Source organism: Schistocerca gregaria, chromosome 2 (assembly GCF_023897955.1).
Source record: "Schistocerca gregaria isolate iqSchGreg1 chromosome 2, iqSchGreg1.2, whole genome shotgun sequence".
Taxonomy (NCBI): Eukaryota; Metazoa; Arthropoda; class Insecta; order Orthoptera; family Acrididae; genus Schistocerca; species Schistocerca gregaria.
Window position 1 is genome coordinate 12,862,306 of NC_064921.1, and position 22,698 is coordinate 12,885,003.

Consider the following 22,698-nt stretch of genomic DNA (forward strand, 5'->3'; position numbering starts at 1 on the left):
CTCTAATTTTAGATTCGTGATTCCCTCGGGAGGTGTAAGTAGGAGGAAGCAATATATTCGATACCTCATCCAGAAACCCACCCTCTCGAAACCTGACGAGCAAGCTACGCCGAGATGCAAAGCGCCTCTCTTGCAGAATCTGCCACTTGAGTTCACAATACATTACATTTGTCCATGTTAAGGTTCTGTTGCCACTCCCTGCACCAAGTGCCTAGCCGCTGCAGATCTTCCTGCATTTCACTACAATTTTCTAATGTTGCAACTTCTCTATATACTACATCATCATCATCATCATCATCATCATGGAACTTCCGACACTATCTATTAGGTAATTTATATATATTGTGAAAAGCAATGGTCCCATAACACTCCCCTGTGGCGCACCAGAGATTACTTTAACGTCTGCTTACGTCTCTTCATTGATAAGATGCTGATTTCTATTTGCTTAAAAACTCTTCAATCCAACCACACAGCTGGTCTGATGTTCCGTAGGCTCTTACTTTGTTTATCAGGCGACAGTGCGGAACTGTATCGAACGCCTTCCGGAAGTCAAGGAAAATAGCATCTACCTGGGAGCCTGTATTTAATATTTTCTGGGTCTTATGAACAAATAAAGCGAGTTGGGTCTCTCACGATCGCTGTTTCCGGAATCCATGTTGATTCCTACAGGGTAGATTCTGGGTTTCCAAAAACGACATGATACTCGAGCAAAAAACATATTCTAAAATTATACAACAGATCGACGTCAGAGATATAGGTCTATAGCTTTGCGCACCTGCTCGACGACCCTTCTTGAAGACTGGGACTACCTGTGCTCTTTTCCAATGATTTGGAACCTTCCGTTCCTCTAGAGACTTAGGGAACATGGCTGTTAGAAGGGGGCAAGTTCTTTCGCGTACTCTGTGTACAATAGAACTGGTCTCCCGTCAGGTCCAGTGGACTTTCCGCTGTTGATTGATTCCAGTTGCTTTTTCTATTCTTTGGACACTTATTTCGATGTCAGCCATTTTTTCGTTTGTTCGAGGATTTAGAGAAGGAACTGCAGTGTGGTCTTCCTCTGTGAAACAGTTTTGGAAAAAGGTGTTTAGTATTTCAGCTTTACGCGTGTCATCCTCTGTTTCAATGCCGTCATTATCCAGGAGAGTCTGGACATGCTCTTTCGAGCCAATTACTGTTTTAACATACAGGGTGTTTCAAAAATTACCGGTATATTTGAAACGGCAATACAAACTAAACACACAGCGATAGAAATACACCGTTTGTTGCAATATGCTTGGGACAACAGTACATTTTCAGGCAGACAAACTTTCGAAATTACAGTAGTCACAACTGTCAACAACAGATGGCGCTGTGATCCGGGAAACTCTATAGTACGATGTTTTCCACATATCCGCCATGCGTAGCAATAATATGGCGTAGTCTCTAAATGAAATAACCCGAAACCTTTGACAACGTGTCTGGCAGAATGGCTTCACATGCAGATGAGATGTACTGCTTCAGCTGTTCAATTGTTTCTGGATTCTGGCGGTACACCTGGTCTTTCAAGTGTCCCCACAGAAAGAAGTCACAGGGGTTCACGTCTGGCGAATAGCGAGGCCAATCCACGCCACTTCCTGCATGTTTCGGATAGCCTAAAGCAATCACACGATCATCGAAATATTCATCCAGGAAATTAAATAGTGTCGGCCGTGCAATGTGGCCGGGCACCATCTTGCATAAACCACGAGGTGTTCGCAGTGTCGTCTAAGGCAGTTTAAACCGCCACAAATTCACGAAGAATGTCCAGATAGCATGATGTAGTAATTGTTTAGGATCTGAAAAATGGGCCAATGATTCCTTTGGAAGAAATTGCGGCCCAGACCAGTACTTTTTGAGGATGCATGGATGATGGGACTACAACATGGGGCTTTTCGGTTCCCCGTATGCGCTAGTTCTGTTTATTGACGAAGCTGTCCAGGTAAAAATAAGCTTCGTCAGTAAACCAAATGCTGCCCACATGCATATCGCTGTCATCAATCCTGTGAGCTATATCGTTCGTGAATGTCTCCCGTGCAGCAATGGTAGTGGCACTTAGGGGTTGCCGCGTTTGAATTTTGTATGGATAGATGTGTAAACTCTGGCGTATGAGACGATACGTGGACGTTGACGTCATTTGGACCGCAGCTGCAACACGGCGAACGGTAACCCGAGGCCGCTTTTGGATCACTTGCTGCACTAGCTGCGCGTTGCCCTCTGTGGTTGCCATACGCGGTCGCCCTACCTTTCCAGCACGTTCATCCGTCACGTTCCCAGTCCGTTGAAATTTTTCCAACAGATCCTTTATTGTATGGCTTTTCGGTCCTTTAGTTACATTAAACCTCCATTGAAAACTTCGTCTTGTTGCAACAACACTGTGTTCTAGGCGGTGGAATTCCAACACCAGAAAAATCATCTGTTCTAAGGAATAAACCATGTTGTCCACAGCACACTTGCACATTGTGAACAGCGCACGCTTACAGCAGAAAGACGACGTACAGAATGGCGCACCGACAGACTGCATTGTCTTCTATATCTTTCATATCACTTGCAGCGCCATCTGTTGTTGAAAATTGTAACTACTGTAATTTCGAAAGTTTGTCTGCCTGAAAATGTACTGTTGTCCCAAGCATATTGCAACAAACTGTGTATTTCTATCGCTGCTCGTTTAGTTTTTATTGCCGTTTCAAATATACCTGTCATTTTTGAAACGCCCTGTAAGACCAGAACTGCCTAGGATTTTCTGTCAAGTCGGTACATAGAATTTTACTTTCTAATTCACTGAACGCTTCACGCGTAGCCCTCCTTACGCTAACTTTGACATCGTTTAGCATCTGTTTGTCCGAGAGGTTTTGGCTGCGTTTACACTTGGAGTAAAGCTCTCTTTGCTTTCGCAGTAGTTCCCTCATTTTGTTGTTGAACCACGGTGGATTTTTCCCGTCCCTCACAGTTTTACTCGGCACGTACCTGTCTAAAACGCATTTTACGATTGCCTTGAACTCTTTCCATAAACTCTCAACATTGTCTGTGCCGGAACAGAAATTGTCGTTTTGATCTGTTAGGTAGTTTGAAATGTGCCTTCTATTACTCTTTCTAAACAGATAAAGATTGCTCCCTTTTTTATATTCCTATTAATTTCCATATTCAGGGATTCTGCAACGGCCTTATGATCACTGATTCCCTGTTCTGCACATACAGACTCGAAAATTTCAGGTCTGTTTGTTATCAGTAGGTCCAAGATGTTATCTCCACGAGTCGATTCTCTGTTTAATTGCTAGAAGTAATTTTCGGACAGTGCACTCAGTATGTCACTCGATGCTCTGTTCCTACCACCTGCCTAGACTTCTGAGTGTCCCAGTCTATATCAGGTAAATTGAAATCTCCTCCTAATACTATAACATGCTGAGAAAATTTATGTTAAATGTATTCCAAATTTTCTTTCAGTTGTTCTGCCACTAAATCTGCTGACTCGGGAGGTCGGTAAAAGGAACCAATTATTAACCTAGTTCGTTTGTTGAGCGTAACCTCCACCCATAATAATTCACAGGAACTGTTCACTTCTACTTCACTACAGGATAAACGACTACTAACAGCGACAAACACGCCACCACCGGTTGCATACAATCTATCCTTTCTAAAAACCGTCTGTGCCTTTGTAAAAATTTCGGCAGATTTTATCTCTGGCTTCAGCCAGCTTTCTGTACCTATAACGATTTCAGCTTCGGTGCTTTCTATCAGCGCTTGGAGTTCCTGTACTTTACCAACGCAGCTTCGACAGTTTACAATTACAATACCGATTGCTGTTTGACCCCCGCATGTCCTGACTTTTCCCCACACCCTTTGAGGCTGCTGCCCTTTCTGTAGTTGTCCGAGGCCATCTAACCTAAAAAAACCGCCCAGTCCACGCCACACAACCCCTGCTACCCGCTTGCTGCATGTAGTGGACTCCTGACCTATCCAGCGGAAGCTGAAACACCACCACCCTATGGCGCAAGTCGAGGAATCTGCAGCCTAAGTCTGAGTAGATTCATCAACACTGTCGTTTGGCAATATTGGGGGGGGGGGCATAGGAGAAGGCCCCAATCAGCCTTAGATACGGCCCACCTGGGAGGGTGTCAGAGTGAGAGACACTGAAGGAACGTCAAAACAATCGGGTAATAATCGCTGTCAAATAAGTCATCATGGACGCCCCACTGAATGGAGGGAAGAAGGCTGGGACTGCAGATGGAGAGGTCAATGGTTGAGAAAGTGCCATGTGCCACACTAAAGTGTGTGGGAGCGTCTATGTTTAGTAAGCAGAACAGCTTCAATTGTCCTGAACACAACCCTCTTTGGGTTAAAGTCCCCTAATAACAGGAAGGGAGAAGGGATTTATTTAAAAAGGGTGCTGAGGGCACTGGATGTGGGCGACCTGTCAGGTGGGAAGTAGAGTTTACAGATTGTGGTTGGAGTGGCCAGATGGACCCTGACAGCAATGGCTTCCACAGTGATATGGAGGATAACCCATTTACTAACAATGTCCTTGCGGACCAAGGTGCACACACCACCAGAAGCCTGCAATGGGCCAATTCAGTTCCGACAGAAAGCATGGAACCCACAAAGGGTGGCTGAGTAAAAATTGACAAAATGGGTCTGCTGGAGCGCAATACAAGTGGCAGAGTAGAAAGAAAGAAGATGCAGCAATTCTGGGAGGTGACGCAAATATCCATTACAATTCCACTGGAGGATTCTCAAGCGAGAGTCAAAAGTGGAATCGAACGTACCAGAGACGGTCACGCCACCGAGTCGCTAACCTTTCCCAATAAGGATGGGGTAATATCCATATAGGTGGGGTCAGACTCTGCTGGTTCATTGACTATAGGAGTGGAAGGCTGCACCTCAGGGGGGTACCACAGGGGCCTTGCCTTTGTTCCTGCGTTTCTGCTTTTCTCTTGGGAAGGAAGAGAAGGGCAGACTTCAGCAAGGGCAGGCACAGAACTACACTTGCCAATCTTGGCGCCCACCAGCTGAGGATCACACTGCTCATGTGGAGCAGTATATCACCTTTCACAGGGGTGCCGGGAACAGGAGTCCCGAGAGGGAGCTCCAGTACCGGCAGCTGGCAAAAGATGGGAGCACTTCTCCAATGGGGGAGGGGGAGCAGCACCCAAAGGGGTGGGTATGGATACTGAGAGGGAGGGGGGGAGGGGGAGTGGGGGGAGTGGGGGGAGGAGGAGGAGGAGGAGGACTAAGGCATGTGGTGAATAGGGTGGGGCTGGGGTGAGGAGGGGGTACGAGGGGGAATGGACGCAATTGAAGCAAAAGTCGAGGTCATAGACAAGGGGTGGAGCCAGTCATATTTCTGACGAGCCTAAGTGTAGGTGAGCCATGTAAACTTGTGTAGATGAGCCCATGTAAAGTTTTGTACTTTTGAATCCTCCTTTGTTTCACGAACTCGAAGCATGCTGTCCATTACAATTTACACACATTGGTGGGGGAGCACAGCCACTACTCTCATGGAGGGGGCACCCACAGTCACTGCAGAGAGGGGTCAGTGGTGCAGCGGGAATACATGTGACCAAACCTTAAGCATTTAAAACATCTGTGGTGGAATGTAAGGTTTTACATGACACCAATACACCATTACCTTGACCACGTCTGGGAGTAAATCCCTCTCGAAGGCCAGGATAAAGGCGCCCTTAGCAAGGCAATTGTTTGGAGGGAGTCCCTCGCCTCTCGAGGTTGGTATGGAGCTCCTATCAGTTTGCAGAAGAAGACCTCAGTGAAAAATAATGCCCTGTACTGAGTTCAAAGTTTGGTGGGGTGTGATGGGGACTGGGACGTCACCGAGACAGTCACAAACACGCAGAGCGTCAGATTGGCCAGCTGAAGATGTGTTGAGCAAACCACTGGACTGCACTTCACTCATCGGTTCAACTTCGCCATACTTATTTCCAATTGTCTGTACGAAAAACAAAGGCTTGGTCGTGTCACAACTACCGCCATCCGTCCTGGTACAAACCAGGTACTGAGGGAAAATATTCAACCCAAGCTGGCGAGCTTGGCCCTCTTCCCAGAGTGTGGTCACGGAGGGGAAGGCCCAAGGATAAGGAGAAGTGCCACGTCTGCTACCACTCTTAGAGATGGCCACAGAATGGTCAGCATAGTGAAGCTTTCGTCGCTCCATACAGAAGGTGTCCGTCCTAGTAGCATCCACTCTAATTAGTGTCTCACCCCATGGGCGCCACCCAGAAACAGCAAAAGCTGTCTAGCACGGCAGCCATTACTGGGAGCTCTGGTGCCCCAAAACGATGAGCATTGACTCCTGGGCATACACGAGGCGCTTACAGCTCAGGTAGTAGTAGTGTGATCCTGGGAGTTTCAGGGGCCTCAGCCAAATGGGTACTTTACAGCCCCACCACACGGACTGGCTACTGTGCTGGTGACCTGATAGGAGGGGAGCCAGGGGGCAAAGGGAAAGAGGTGGGGGGAGAGGAACCTGTACCATGGAAGCTAAGTAGGGAGTTCATCCCCAAATCGCTCACAATGTACGGGAAATTTTTTAAATGGAGGTCAATCCTCAAGGGGACCAGAAACGCCAGAAAGGACATCGAAACATTAAACAATAGCACAGACCAAAACAAAGCTAGGAGGATAGCCAAGTCGACATAACGAAGTCCACTAAGAGGGAAAAGAGGGGGCAGGGACAAAGGACAAAGGATAGGGAGGGAGAGGAACAGGGACGGTACTGCATCCTCCAAAGGATAGAAAAGGAAACAGCAACAGCTCGGGACCCTGTGCGCGCCACACGTGTACCTGCAAAAGGACCGTGAGGCCCCTGAAGGGCTGTAACAAAGATAGTACGCGCCCTGTACACCAGTGTTTTTAACACCCTATTCCTCTGCGCTGGGTGGTGGCAGCTATCCACTTTCAAATACAGGTCAGTGTGCGTTTTCTTCCTGTATACCCTTCGGTCCAGGGTGCCATCCGCTCTTCTTTTGACCATTACATCCACGAATGGTAATCTTTATTCTACTTCGGTCTTTGTAGTGAATTTGATGCTAGGATGTACGGCGTTCAGGTGTATAAGGAAGTCTAGGAGCTTGTCTCTTTCATGGGGCCAGATCACGAACGTGTCATACACATAACGTAGAAAGCAAGTAAGTTTCCATTTGGATGACGCCAAAGCTTCCTCCTGGAAGTACTCCATATAGGAATTCGCGATCACAGGTGGGAGTGGCTCCCCATTACGACTCCTCTTGGTTGTCCATAGTATTCTCCATTAAAGAGAAAATACGTGGAGGTCGGTACGTGCTTGAAAAGGTCGGTCGCCTTCTCGTCAAATTTCTGTGCAGTAAACTAAACTGATTCTCGAAGAGGAACACTAGCACATAATGAAACAACGTCGAAACTCACCAAGATATCTGGGTCTTTCAGCTTCAAGCTGTCGATACTTTTTACTAAATCACAGAATTACGAACGTGATGAGGGCATTCACCCACATAACGGCTTCATTTGGCCACCTAATGTGCAGGTGCCCTAATGTTGCTGACAACTCAGCGTAACGGTCCCCCTTGGCAGCAACTTTAGTGCGCCTACATATTAGCTAGCCAAATACCTGACAGGATTACTAAGTCCTTAAGTGGGTAAATGCCGGGGGAAACTGAAGAATCACAAGATTAGACTGACTTATCCGACCCGCAAATAGTATTACAATATAACAGGGAATCAAAACTGGGTTAAAGTTACTTATTGGGTACCTCCCCTCCCCCTGAAATCGTAGCCATGGTGACAAGGATTTGTAGCACAGCCGCTAGTCTATGGTGGAAATCTGGTTGAGATGGCATAGCCAAGTAATGTGAAAGTAGAAAATATGGATGTGGGCACAAATTGACATGTAGTGAAGACTAATGTCTGCATCTGTGCCACATTGAAAAAAAATGGATGGGGGTCCAATACGCAACTTTCAGGCAAAAATTTTGATAAATGTATTTAGATGAAACCGTAACAGTCAATCTAAATGAGAACAGAAAATAGCAAAATAGAGTAACTGAAGAAAAGCTTCAAATGAAACCCTACACAAAAAATAAAACAAATAACGAGCACAATGAGGAAAAACTGCATATCATCGTCTGGACATCTCGCGAGAACACCAGAGAGCAGAATTAGTACAAAAGTAATAGGAAAGTTGTGGAATAGTAAGAGTAATTTTAAATAGCTCACAGAAATTAAGGAAGATAAGGAAGATACAATTATAAAATGAAAAAAAAATACTAGGAGACAGGAAAATCAGCCTACAGACGATCAGGAGAACAACTACAACATGATTCATCCCATAAGAATAAAAAAAATAGCCGAAAGAATAGAGAAGTATTGACCGGACAGGAGACTAAAATACCCTTTGTGTATCAAATAACACTCCTTGAACAACTACTGTTTTGTTAATCGCCTTACTGAATTATTACTGAACAATTGCATTGCAGAACACCACCAACAAATTCTATAAACCTTTGTAAATTTAATGAGAGTGGTTCAATGAAGAATAATAATGATATAGCCGATGAAATCGGCAGAATATGGAAATAATTCATGTATCTCAGGTTTTACACAGTGGCAGAAGGGAGTGTCATGAGCAACGTACTAAACATTTTGACAGGGAGGGAGGGTGGAGGGGCGTGTAGTTGGAGATCATTTCTTTTTTTACGCCTTTCTGTAACAACTCGAGGACAGACGACTAGCAAAAATGCATACCATTAAAAAATTACACATCATTATATATGCTACAAAAAAATATTCTATTTTCTTTTTGTTTTTATTTTAGCGAAAAGAGCGAGAGGATATTGAAAAATATCGAATGAAACGCAGACCCTATAGCTTAGGTGTTTCACGTAGGCTAATCTGAAGTTAAAGCGTGGTTTTGCCACCACGCTATCCCCCAACCCACGAATTTTGGTTGTGTGTGGTAACAGACTGATCCGTCGCACAACCGGAGCATTATTATGTTACGTTGTAACGTCACAATTTGATTGATAGCTGGCGAAATCAACGAATGTGAAAGGCAACATCCCCCAGGCTTTGGCTAAGCCATGTCTCAGCAATATCCTTTCTTTCAGGAGTGCTAGTTCTGCAAGATTCGCAGGAAAGCTTCTATAAAGTTCGGAAGGTAGGAGACGAGGTACTGACAGAAGTACAGCTGTGAGGACAGGGCGAGAGTCGTGCTTGGGTAGCTCAGTTGGTAGAGCACTTGCCCGCGAAAGGCTAAGGTCCCGAGTTCGAGTCTCGGTCCGGCACACAATTTTAATCTACCAGGAAGTTCCAAAAGCAAATAGAGTTTGTGGTAACAAATTGACAGGCAGTGAAGCTCATTGTTTATATCTGCTCCATACTGAAAAATTTAACAGGTTGAAATACGTAACATTTACCGACAATGAGGCAGTTCCCGTGCTTGGTGCATAGGAAGTACATCGAATTGTTCCTCTCGACTTTCCCTAAGCCACAGTGGTACGTTGTGAAAGGTACCGCTTACACCCACCGTACCGCGCAATATGGTAGGCGTCCGTGAAAGGGAGGAGCGGTAACGGTTGAGGCATTACAGAATTCTCACTGACGCTTGAGAGGCTTAAAAAAATCCGAAATATTTAGTCACTGTTTAAGCCATAATATTTCCCATCACGGACGACAATGCTGCAACTACGTTGTAGTAAAGACGTTCTTAAGCTTTTAACACCATAGCTCTAATACTCCAATGATTTATTTTGCTTTCGCTTCATTTAATGTTACATTGCTGAGCTTATGGAAACGTGTTTGTTTGAATCAAGAACACAAAATTCTATACTCTTTTTTGTAATAAGTTCGATGTCATGATTTGATTCTGTGCAATGTTATGTATCTGTCATTTAAATTCTTTGTCCCATTTGGAGGGAACAAAACTTACTGTATATAATTGTAATTTCTGTGTGGATAATTTTCGGCAGAAATGTCAATATGTGCAAATGTTCTGTTTTATATAATGTATTTGATTATGTAAACTGCTGATCCTCACTTAGCGTTCTTAGTTCTCTAGTATATAAAAGGTGTAGTGGTTCCCCTCGGGAACGGAACTGTGTAGCGCGCAAATTGTGGTTGGCATAGGTCGAAAAGGTGGAACAAGTGTCAGTCGGGGGCGAGCCATCGGTCGGGGACGAGCTACAAAAATGTGCATTGCCATGTAAAAGATGCAAATTGTGATGGTTCCGGGAGAGGCTTTTTCTGCTACTTTCCAATGCCTCGGATGGATGGATAAATAGATAGGACGATTCTGGAATTGGTATTCATCATCGCCACCAAGAAGGGCCGGAGTCCAGCAAATCCGCCTGCGAATCCACCTACCAATATGCAGTTGCCACCACATTGCGCAATCACTGTAACGGAATACTATAATGATATACAGTGAAGGATTAGCTAAATGGATGTTAGTGTGCTCAAATATAAGGTAATTAACAACTGAATTTATGTACCTGCCTTGATTTTTCTCCTTATCAAAACACCTCTCAAGTTCCCCTCCTTTTGAACTGAACTGATTTCCGGTGTCCTTACTGAAACAACATTAAAGCCCAGTGTTTTGCTAATTGATACCTCTTGAACATAGTAAAAAAAAGTGAAAGTTAATTATGCTTGATGAAAGTAATTTTCCTAGTAAAACAGCTTATTAATGAATTGTTGCAAACTTCAAATTAGAAGTTCTTAAGACGGAGGCTTATAAAGTTTTGCTTCGTAAATGATCTCATTACTGCCTGATGTATATCACAGGTGAGTCCATATCTTACATACATGTTAATTTCGTCTCTTACTACATTGAGAGTAGAAAACTGCAGTATGAAACGTTATATACTCGTGTTTGCTAAGTGTTTGTCTCTCTTGTCTATTAGAAGTGCATATGAGTAGTATACCAGGATCCACAATTTGTCTATTGTGTTAATGGTCGGTAGCAAGTAACGGAAAGACCATTAATTATGAAATCCATAATTTCTTAATTGAAATGATAGTGAGGAGCAATCTGTTAGTGCATTCCAATTAACTTTCATTTAAATAGTGAAGTATTTAACTGAGAGAGACTTCACCTATATCCAATTAATGATTCTGCAGTGAATAGTAATAATAACGTTATGAAGACCATCCAGTTTGTGTAAGCTCTGAAAGTAAGAGTGTATTTCTGCAGCAGTTACAATTTTGCAAATAGTTTGTGCTGCTCCAACTGTTAGATTCAATCTTATCGTAAACATATGCATGTGTCGCGAGTTCACTGCACTCGCGTGTGACAAAGTATAAGTTATGTTTATCCATTAAAGTTAATAACTATTTTCTTGAACGAGTTTTATTTTACAACCTGCTTCCAGCTTTAAGATCATGGTGCAGAGGTAGCAGACGGTTGTGTTATAAGCTGACTGACCATCTGCTCACGCGTAAGATGAACGTTTTTGATGGGTTGAAAATAAAAAGCTCCTAACGTATCTAAATTACGTAAATATTTCTAGGAGATTATTACTATTATTACTATCGTAAATACAGAAAGCTAATACTGAATAGTTCCAACATATTTTTCAAATACTAGCATTTGTAAGTGATATCATGCTGGTAGTTATTTTAATAAAACATTTACAAAAACGAAATTCAGTTGCTATATTGGATCATTCGAGTTGAGAGGGCGGTAAATGGAAATTCCGTGCTGCTAGGACCACCGGTCGGGTAGACGGTTCGCCTGGTGGAAGTCTTTTGCCACTTCGGCGACTTGCGCGTCGGAGAGGAAGAAATGATAAGACAACACCACCCAGTCCCTGAGCGGAGAAAATCTCCGACCCACCCGGTAGTAGAACGCGGGCCGTTAGGCATGACATGCCATCGCGCTGACCACTCAGCTACCAGAGGCGGACAGTGTAGCTTATTATTTGGGCGGACAGGAGGGCGATAATTAACAGCAGCATAATATTACGGCTCCTCTCTCATGTCCAAATAAGTTGCGTTATGCAAGCAATGTTCACAGTTGTCGAAACGAGTTACGATATGTAATCGATGTTTATGGTAACACTAACGAGCGAAGTGGTTCAGTTGTTACACGCTAACCCTCAGTCAGGAGAACAACGGTTCAAACCCGCGTTCTGCCATCCAGTTTTAGGTTTTCCGTGGTTTCCCTAAATTGCTCCACGCAATTTCCGGGACGATTCCTTTGAAAGGGCACGGCTGATTTCTTTCCCCATCCTTGACACAGTCCGAGCCTGTGCTCCGCCTCTAATCATGTCCATGTCGGCGGAACTTTAAACCTAATCTTCCTATTTCCATTCCTTCCTTCCTTCCTTCCAGAAGATCTATTCCGTCACCTTTGCATACTTCCGCTAGAAAAAACAGTGAATGAATGAAAAGATTGTTCAGAGCGCTATGGCACTGCAACAGAAATGAACCATAGTCCTCCTCCTATATTACTGGCAAGAACGCGAAATTCGTAAGAGCTGTTTAAATTTATTTCCACGTTTGCGCTGTGAAAAATGTTTTCGTCTTTCACGTCCCCACTACCCGGAGCATACTGCCTCCTATGACACAACTCCCCCTGCCTCTCCCACCGCCGCGTTTGATCCACCTCTACTTTTCAATGAGTAATACTGCCCGACAATATACGTGAGTTTAATAAAAACATTTACAAAAAGGAAATACGATTTAGCTTTCGCGATTGTTTATCGCAAACAATGAAATTTATATCCGTTCACTGTCTTCCCGAAAATGCTGAAAACACTATGCCACGTTTTGCTCGGTTTGCAAACTTTCCTTCTCACAGCCTTCACCACAGACTTTTTGAGTGAAATGGTTAAGAATGTGGAAGTCAATGAAAGAAAGCAAATCTCTAATCCAAAAATCAACAGTGCAGAAATATAAATGAGTTCACTTACCGTGACTGTTTGCTCCAAGACCAGCAGCAGCAGCAACACCACCAATACCACGACGACGACGACGACCACCACCACCACCACCACCACCACCACCACCACCACCACCAAAAACACCACCACCAAAAACACCACCGCCACCGACAACAACAAAAACACCACCGCCACCGACAACGACAAAAACACCACCGCCACCGACAACGACAAAAACACCACCGCCACCGACAACGACAAAAACACCACCACCACCGACAACGACAAAAACACCACCACCACTGACAACAAAAACACCTCCACTGTCAACAACGAAAACAACAACGATAAAAACTCCAGCGACAACAAAAAATACAACAACTCCAACAACAGCGAACACTACTTCAACAACACCAACTCCTCCAAACAACTCGAAATAGCACTTCACAACTTCAGCAACCACCAAAGCAGGAAGAATGATTTACAGCTCTTCCTTTCGTCTGTCGCAGCCGTCAGCCTGATCACGTGACTCACTAGCAGCGCCTCTCGTGGCGCCTCAACCACCGACCGTGCGACAAATTGGCTGCGTGTCGGTGTTTTGACCGACCGACGAACTTTCTCTGTCGGGCGCGTCGCACCACTTGATAGTCGACCCAACAGATTGCGTCGAGTGTAGCGCGATCGTGCCAGCCGCCCGACTAAAATTCATGTTTTGTCACAGCACACGGAATTAAATGCAATTATAATGTACATGTGGACGTCCGAGGAGGATGAAACTTTAAGGACAGAGTATTTAAAGAAATTTAAAGACTGCTGATGTATTCGCGGCGATGCAAGAAATGAAGCACCTGTTTAATTTTTTACCGAATACATAATGGTTTCTCTATGTGCAACACGAGGTTAAGTCTGTCGCCCTTCTTTATTTCTGTTTTTAGGTTTTATTTCCGATACTTAATGGAAATGAAATCTAAAAACCGAAGAATCGACATTCCATGGACGTTAATTCATAAAATATACTTGCTTCATTTTTGTAAGTACTGAAAAATTCCAGTCTATATCCATGCCATCTGCTACGTTCTTTTTTTCAATTCTAACAGTCGCTAAGTGCTTCATTTCTTACGCATCTGTTGTATTTATTAGATGACGTGCGCCGACACCATGTATAGTCTTTCTTCTTCGAATATGAGTCTCTGGAATTTACAGGTCACCCTGTTGTGCTACGTCCATAAATAAATTAATAATGTTTTCACGAACGACTTTTGTTGTATTTATTTTGCTTTACCACGATGCATTTTCTCAGTCAACTATAAATCACGTTGCACATTTCAGGGACAATTTTAGTTTATAATTGTGGCGGCAGAAGAGCACTCATTCTTACGCCAGCTGCCATTGGCGTGAAATTGTAACATACGTAGCTAACACTCTCTCCTCGGAGTTTACAACGTCTGTCAGGACTGCAGTATTTTCCCTTAAGAATAGTTTTATGATGTTCAGCAGTTCCGAAATGCACGATTCACCCGTTCTACGATTGCCACTTCTTTGCCCACAGGTAACTCTCGGCTATTTTGCCTTGTTGCCTGTAAAACAGGCAAAGCAAACCCCGTTTTTGCTTCTGTGAAAAACTAAGCGGGATCCCGTAGGGCAAACACAACGAACTAAACATAAAATAAACAAATTACGACAGCAGGTCCGCACTATAATCGCTGAGTTCAGTCTGTCGGGACGTGTGTATGGAGCAACGGAATTCATCATCTGTCAGCCGATAAATGGTGCGTGTGGAGGGGTGTTATATACGCCTTAATTTACGCAAATAAAGTTCGCTGATACTTAAACCAATGACAAATGCGACTTCCCTGCTTTCCGAGGCTGAGCAGCCTCTGTTTACTTTACTTGGTCTCTGATGATAGCCAACACAACCGGATAAATGTTTCCGTTCTGGCACAAATTTTAATTACTTCCTGATGAACAGCGGAGAATCGTTCACAAACTATCGCGCAAATTTTTTTAGTGACTCCACGTTCCGTGGGCAAATTGTGATAACCATGTTGTTGTTGTTGTTGTTGTTGTGGTCTTCAGTCCTGAGACTTCTTTGATGCAGCTCTCCAAGCTACTCTATCCTGTGCGAACTTAATCACCCAGTACTTACTGCAACCTACATCCTTTTGAATCTACTTGGTGTATTCATCTCTTGGTCACCCTCTATGATTTTTACCCTCCACGCTGCCCTCCAATGCTAAATTTGGGATCCCTTGATGCCTCAGAATATGTCCTACCAACCGGTCCCTTCTTCTTGTCAAGTTGTGCCACAAACTCCTCTTCTCCCCAATTCTATTCAGTACCTCCTCATTAGTTACGTGATCTACCCACCTAATCTTCAGCATTCTTCTGTAGCACCACATTTCGAAAGATTCTATTCTCTTCCTGTTTCACTTCCATACATGGCTACACTCGATACAAGTACTTTCAGAATTCAGAAACGACTTCCTGACACTTAAATCTACACTTGATGTTAACAAATTCCTCTTCTTCAGCAACGCATTCCTTGCAATTGCCAGTCTACATTTCATATCCTCCCTACTTCGAGCATCGTCAGTTTCTTTGCTCCCCAAAAGGCGTCTCATTTCCTAATCTAATTCCCTCAGATCTGGGCAAATATTAACTCTATTTCGTAGCTGGAGGAGTAGAAGGTTCAAGTTTAACATCGTGTCGACAACGAGGCGGAGCACAGGCTCGGAATATGTAAAGATGGAGTAGGAAGTCGGCAGTGTCCTTTCAAAGGAACCATCCCGGCATTTGCAGCAGACAATGTAGGAAAACCTGTACCTGAATGGCCACACGCAGATTTAAACTATTAATCTCCCGAATGCGAGTCCAATGTGCTAACCATTGCATAACCTCGCTCGTTAATTTCGTAGTAGTTCCGAGGAACGGCTCTGAGGCTACAAGGAAACTGCGAGAAATCGTGCTCAGCTACCCAGCCGAGCTTGTCTCAAGCATTGCCAGTAACTCTCCAGTGGTGTGGCCAGTGAGCTGTCGTAATGTTTGCATCGGTATACTACATAGCTGGCAAGGTACAGTATTCAAATCCTTCAACGCTGCAGTCAGAACCCTGTTATGAGATATCGGAATCTACTGTTTTTCGATCTCTTTCTCTCATTCAATTATTGTCAGAGTGTCATTGTCAGTAAAGGACCCTACAACTGCTCCGGTTTATCGACCGACCGATAAATTGTGCGTGCGTAGCTTGTTGCCCGACCAACCTACTAATTGTACGAGCGTTGCTTGTTGATCGAAAGACCGACCGAATTTTCGTTGCGGTCGGTTGGTTAGGTAAGACCAGCAAACAGTCGCACCCCTCCTCCCCATTCGACCTACAAATTGTGTAGTCGGCCGTGCAAACCGCCTGACAACAGTTCCTTTTCAGTCACCACGCGCGAGGTTCAATTAAGTCCAAATGTGGCTAACGTGACAGTGTGCGAGGCAGACGAAATTTTTACGACAGAGTTTTCGAAAGTTTTCGAGCCTTCAGATGTCTGTCGGACATGTCGTGCGAGCAGAATAGCAATACAGAGGTAAGCAACGAATCCGTAGCATTTTCATGTGGCAAACAGGGAAAAATTAAACATAGACCCGGTTGTGAATAACTGTTAGTCGTCTGTCTGTTGGTTTTATTACCGATACCCTTCGGAAATTAAGCCTGATACCCTTAAATATACAGACTGTATTTTCATTTCCGACAGGTATCGAAAATAAAAACTAAACACCGAATTACAGACAGTCGATGGACTTTTCTTCATGAAATACGCCTGGTTGATCATTAGAAGTGTTACAAAAATGCTACCTATCGTCACTCCCTTCTGCTATGAACAGGAAAGTGAAGGGCTTTTCATAAGTTCCAACAACTGTTAAGTGCTTCATGTTTTATGAATATGTTGCTGAATTTGTTACGTAATATGCGCCGTTGCCATTTTCAGTCTATGTCTAATTTGTAATGAATTTCTCCAACTTACGAGGGGTATTATGAATATTACATACGAACATAAATTCATAAAGTTTACATGAATATAATTTCATTTTCGTTTCGCTTTTGCTTTATCACGAATATTTCCTCATGTCATTACGAGTCACTTTGCAGGTTTCAAGGATCATTTTAGATAATAATAGTCGGGATTAATTGCGGTGAATCTGAGTTGCTCGTAACTTCCTCCAGTGGCCAGAAATCGTGATGTAGCTATCGTTTGACGACGTTCATGCGCTTCGAAGAGCAGCTATCGTTTGACGACGTTCACGCGCTCCGAAGAACATTATTCATCCACTCTTAAATAATTCCAAAAATTTTCGGGTCCCAGCTCCGTAAGTAATACAGAGTAGGAGCACTTGATCCATTCCATGGTCCATTCCATTACCCACGGCTTTGTCATTGCTTTTTCTGGTCTTGTTAATTCGAAAACAACCAAGCCAAATCCGAATTCTTTTCCTGTGGAATACTAAGCGGTATATCACAGAAAAGAACGTCACAACCAGAGCTAGGAGCCGTGCGGCGCTGAAGTTACTCAGTGTAGTCGGTCGGAACGTGCGTCATGTAGACTGCCTTAAAATTTGTCGGTCGGTCGACAAAGTGTGTGTGGATATGTAACTAATCAACGTTACTGTTTTTCTAGTCGAGAGCAACTGATTTAAGGAAATTCATTTGTAAAAAATCCCACACTGACACCTTTAGGAATGTAGGTAGTAGTAAAACGTAGCAGCGAAGTTTGTTGCAACGTGTGCTAAGGACATGACAACTTTTAGAAGTGAGAGGGGTGTCTGATGAAGGTTTAAACGAAATAGGCCAAGAATAAATTTATATGGGTGCACATTATCGAGAAGTCGGCGTTTTAGACGTCATGTCAATTATATCTGCTGTAAGTAAACATATCAAAAAAGAGGCTTCTTGCAGTCCAAAACCGGATAAGACATTTTGTTGTTACGAGTACGTAAGTTATTAATAAAAAATTGACTACGATAGTTGATATTCCGACTGATTCGTATAAAACGTGCATTGACACTTACGGCACATTACATAAACACAGATTGGTCTAGTTTGAATAACGTTTTATTCATAGCCGAATTCCCGGCCGTTAAGCTCACGGAAGTAAATATTACGAGAAGACGCACAAGAGAGGGACTGATACGAAAATTTCGCCGGACATGTTGCATAGTTTTGTTTTTGTCTCCGACCAGGGTTCCAATACAACAGCAGCTTTGGATATTCGCAAAAGCCTTCTGTATGGTGCTAACTGTATAAGTGCACTCAGCCACATTTACGATGTTAAATTATATGAAGTGGCTTCTGCTCATGCTTCGAGCCAAAGTTCCGCACGCGCTGCAACAGTTTGTTCACTATGCTAGGGTCCGTACACACACTGTGTAACGAATTTGTCGCTTTAGTGAAGGATAACAATTCCGCTTACAGATTGCAGGGCTATGAGAATGAGCTTACAGGAAGAATTGTAGATTTACCGGAGGTGGTACATATGAATTAGAAGGCAAAAAGAACCTACGATCCAGTTAGTTTTTACTTGGTTTTACAAACTGCAGAAAATCTGCAGAGTCAAACATTGTGAGGTAGCTGAATTACTGCAGTTCCAAGTTCTGTTTCATCAAGATACGAGTAAAAACTAGATTCGTAATCAACTAGTCTAGCTTATGGAAATGGAAATGACGTGTGGCTAGGGCCTGCCGTGGGGGAGACCGTTCGCCTGGCGCAAGTCTTTAGTGTTGACGCCACTACGCGCGAATTGCGTATCGATGGGGATGAAATAACACCCAGTCCCTGGGCCGAGAAAATCTCCGACCCAGCCGGTAATCGAACCGGGGCCGTTAGGTATGACATCCCGACGCGCTGACCACTCAGCTAATAGGGGCGGACAGTGTAGCTGATTATTTGGCAGATACATATTTCTTAACAGGAACAAGGGATTAAAAATAAGGTGCTGACTTTTCAGTTCCAATCATAAAATTGCTACGTTAGTTTTGCTGTGTGTCAGTTATCTCAGTATGTTTGACAAATGAAAAATACGAACTTCTTGGCACTGTGTGACAAATGTGTGGAAGCAGTTCAGATACAACATGTAACAATAAACTTAGTCGTTTTTGTGCAGTTAGTGTATAGTCTTCCATAGCCAAACGAAGTTCTGGGGATAATCAAAGTACAGGTACTCAGTCAGGCAGCAGTAGCCGACAGCGACACAAGCAATAACAGGAAAATAACCGATATTGTGACTTTTACGGGTTCCTAACCAGGAGCGTATTTTGTAATATCATCTCTGCTTTAATAGTTTAGTTTCTTGTGTTTCTGCGTGTTTAAATAATAGCCACAGTTCTCGCGTTTTAGTTTGAGTCAGAAAGTAAATCGATTTTGTGACATATTAAAAGTTCCTAATCGTGGGCAAATTATTTAGTTTCCTCTGAGTGCTTCGGTAGTTAGCTTTTTTAATCTCTGCGTGTTAGACACAGTTCCTGCGTTTTCGTCAGGGTCTACAGTAGAGTGGCGCTGCACGTGCCGATAGTCCGTGGAAAACTAAACTACACAGGAAAAACGGTCTTTAGTATGGACAATAACTGCCATTGTTATGTGCGGATGCGAGCCGAGTTGGCGTCGCTTCGCTCTCAGCTTCAGGCTGTGACAGCTTCGGTTACACAGCTTGAGGGTGCAGTGGACGGACACCACTGTTGTGGACTTGCCGTGGGGATTCAATTGACGTCCAGCGCGTCCGAATCCTCCGATCGGTCCTCACCGCTGGACAGCCCAGTTACAGCTGGCACTGATGATGATCCCTCACCTGTGATGGAGAGGGACGTCGCCCCACCGTGTAGCAGGTAGCGAAAGAGTTCAGAGGCGGCCGATCGTAAGGCCTCCCCGGTTTGTCTGACAAACAGGTTCCAGGCGCTGTCTGTGGCTGACGCTGTCGCAGAGCCAGACGCTGTCACCTCTCCTGTTTCAACCTACAAATGCAGACAATTACAGAGGGTGGGATTATTGGGATTGATAGTTGGGAGCGCCAACGCTAGGCTCCTTATGGGATCCCTTAGGGACATGGCTGCCGAGAACGGAAAGAAAACCAATGTGCACTCAGTGTGCATACCGGGTGGAGTCATTCCAGATGTGGAACAGGTCCTCTTGGATGCCATGAAGAGCACAGGATGCAGCCAACTGTAGGTGGTGGCTCACGACGGTACCACTGATGTGTGTCACTTTGGATCAGAAGAGATTCTATCTGGTTTCAAGCGGCTACCAGAAGTGGTAAAGGCTGCCAGTCTTGCTTGCAAGATGAAAGCAGATCTGACCATTTGCAGCATAGTTGACAGGACCGATTGCGGACCTCTCGAACAGAGCCGAGTGGAGGGTGTGAATCAGAGGCTCAGACGGTTCTGCGACCGTGTAGGCTGCTGATTCCTCGACTTGCGCCAAAGGGTGGTAGGGTTTCGGGTTCCGCTGGATAGGTCAGGTGTCCACTATACGCACAAGGCGGCTACACCGGTAGCAGGGGCTGGGCGGGTTTTCAGGTCTCGGGAAAACACAAAACGGGCTTCAGTCACAAAGGGTGCAGGCCGAACACAGGAAGAACGTACAGTACATACAGGAACCATCGGTATAACAGTTGTAAATTGTCGTAGCTGTGTTGGGAAAGTACTGGAGCTCCAAGCGCTAATAGAAAGCACTGATGCTCAAATCGTTATAGGGACTGGAAGCTGGCTGAAGACAGATACAAGCTCGACCGAAATTTTTGCGATGAACTTAACGGTGTTCCGAAAGGATAGGCTAAACACGGTTGGCGGTGGAGGGTTCGTTGCTGTCAGACGTAGGTCAATTTGCAGCGAAATTGAAGTAGATACTTCCTGTGAGTTAGTATGGGCAGAGATCACTGATGGTAACTGGAATAAAATAATTGGATCCTTTTGCCGACCTCCCAATTCAGGTGATACAGTTGCTGAAAGGTTCAAAGAAAACCTGAATTTGATTTCAAACATGTACCTGACTCATACGATTATAGTTAGTGGTGACTTTAATTTACCCTCGATATGTCGGCAACAATACATATTTAATTCCGGAGGAACGCGTAAAACATCCGAAATTGTGGTAAATTCATTCTCTGATAATTATTTCTAGCAGTTAGATCATGAGCCCACGGGAATAGTAAATGGTTGTGAGAACATACTTGACCTGTTACCAACAAATAATCCTGAGTTAATAATGATTATCAAAACGAATCCACGGATTAGTGAACACTGGGTTGTCGTAGCGAGATTGAATGCTGTAACCCCAAATCCTCCAAAAATAAACGAAAAATATACCTATTCAGAAAACAGATAAAAATTTACTTGACGCCTTTGAGGGATAATCTCCACTCCTTCCAAATTAATAATACAAGTGTAGACCAGATGTGGCTTGGATTCAAAGTAATAGTATAGGCAGCAATTGAGAGATTTATACCAAATAAATTAGCAAACGACGGAGCTGATCCTCCTCGGTGCACTGAACAGGTCAGAATACTGTTGCAGAAGCAACGAAACAAACATGCCAATTTTAAACAGACGCAAAATCCCCTAGATTTGCGATCTTTTACAGAAGCTAGAAATATAGCGCGGACTTCAATACGAGATCCTTATAACAGTTTCCACAACGAAACTTCGTCCCGAAACATGGCAGAATATCCAAAGGGATTCTGGTTGTATGTGAAGTATGTTCTCGGCAAGAAACAACTGATGCCTCCTCTGCGCGATAGCAACGGAGATACTATCGAAGACAGTGCTACCAAAGTAGTTACTAAACACAGCCTTCCGAAATGCCTTCACAAAAGAAGACTAAGTAAATATTCCAGAATTCGAATCGAGAACAGGTGCCAACGTGAGTAACCAAGAAGTAAATATGCTCGGAGTAGTGAAGCAACTTAAATCACTGTATACCAATTAGGTTCCTTTTGGAGTATGATCATGCATTAGCTTCATACTACTTAGTCATGTACAACAGTTCGGTAGACGAAAGATCCGTACCCAGAGACTGGAATGTTGCACAAGTGCCTCTGAGCTCTACTAAAGGACTTATCTGTGGTTATCAGTCCCCTAAAACTTAGAACTACTTAAGCCTAACAAACCTAAGGACATTACACACAGCCATGCGCGAGGCAGGATTCGAACCTGCGACCGTAGTAGTCCCGCGGTTCCGGACTGAAGCGCCTAGAACCGCTCGGCCTCAGGGGTTGGCAACGTTGCACAGGTCACTCCAATATTCAAGAAAGGAAGGAGTAATCCACTAAATTACAGGCCCATATCGTTAATGTAGACATGCTGCACGATTTTAGAACATATATTGTGTTCGAATATTACGAACTACCTTAAAGAAAATGGTCTATCGACACAGTCAACATGGGTTAAGAAAATATCGTTCTTGTGAAACATAGCTAGCTCTTTATACGCATGACGTGTTGAGTGCTACTGACAAGGGATTTCAGATCGATTCCGTATTTTTGGATTTCCAGAAGCCTTTTGACACTGTGACATACAAGAGGCTTCTAGTGAAATCGCGTGCTTCTTTCGTGAAATGTAACAGACCAACTAAGGAGACTGCCTACACTACGCTTGCCCGTTCTCTTTTAGAATACTGCTGCGCAATGTGGATCCTTACCAGATAGGACTAACGGAGTACATCGAAAAAGTTGAAAGAAAGGCAGCACATTTCGTATTATCGTGAAATATGGGAAAGAGTCTCACAGAAATGATACAGGATTTGGGCTAGGCTTCATTAAAAGAAGGCGTTTCTCGTTGCGACAGAATA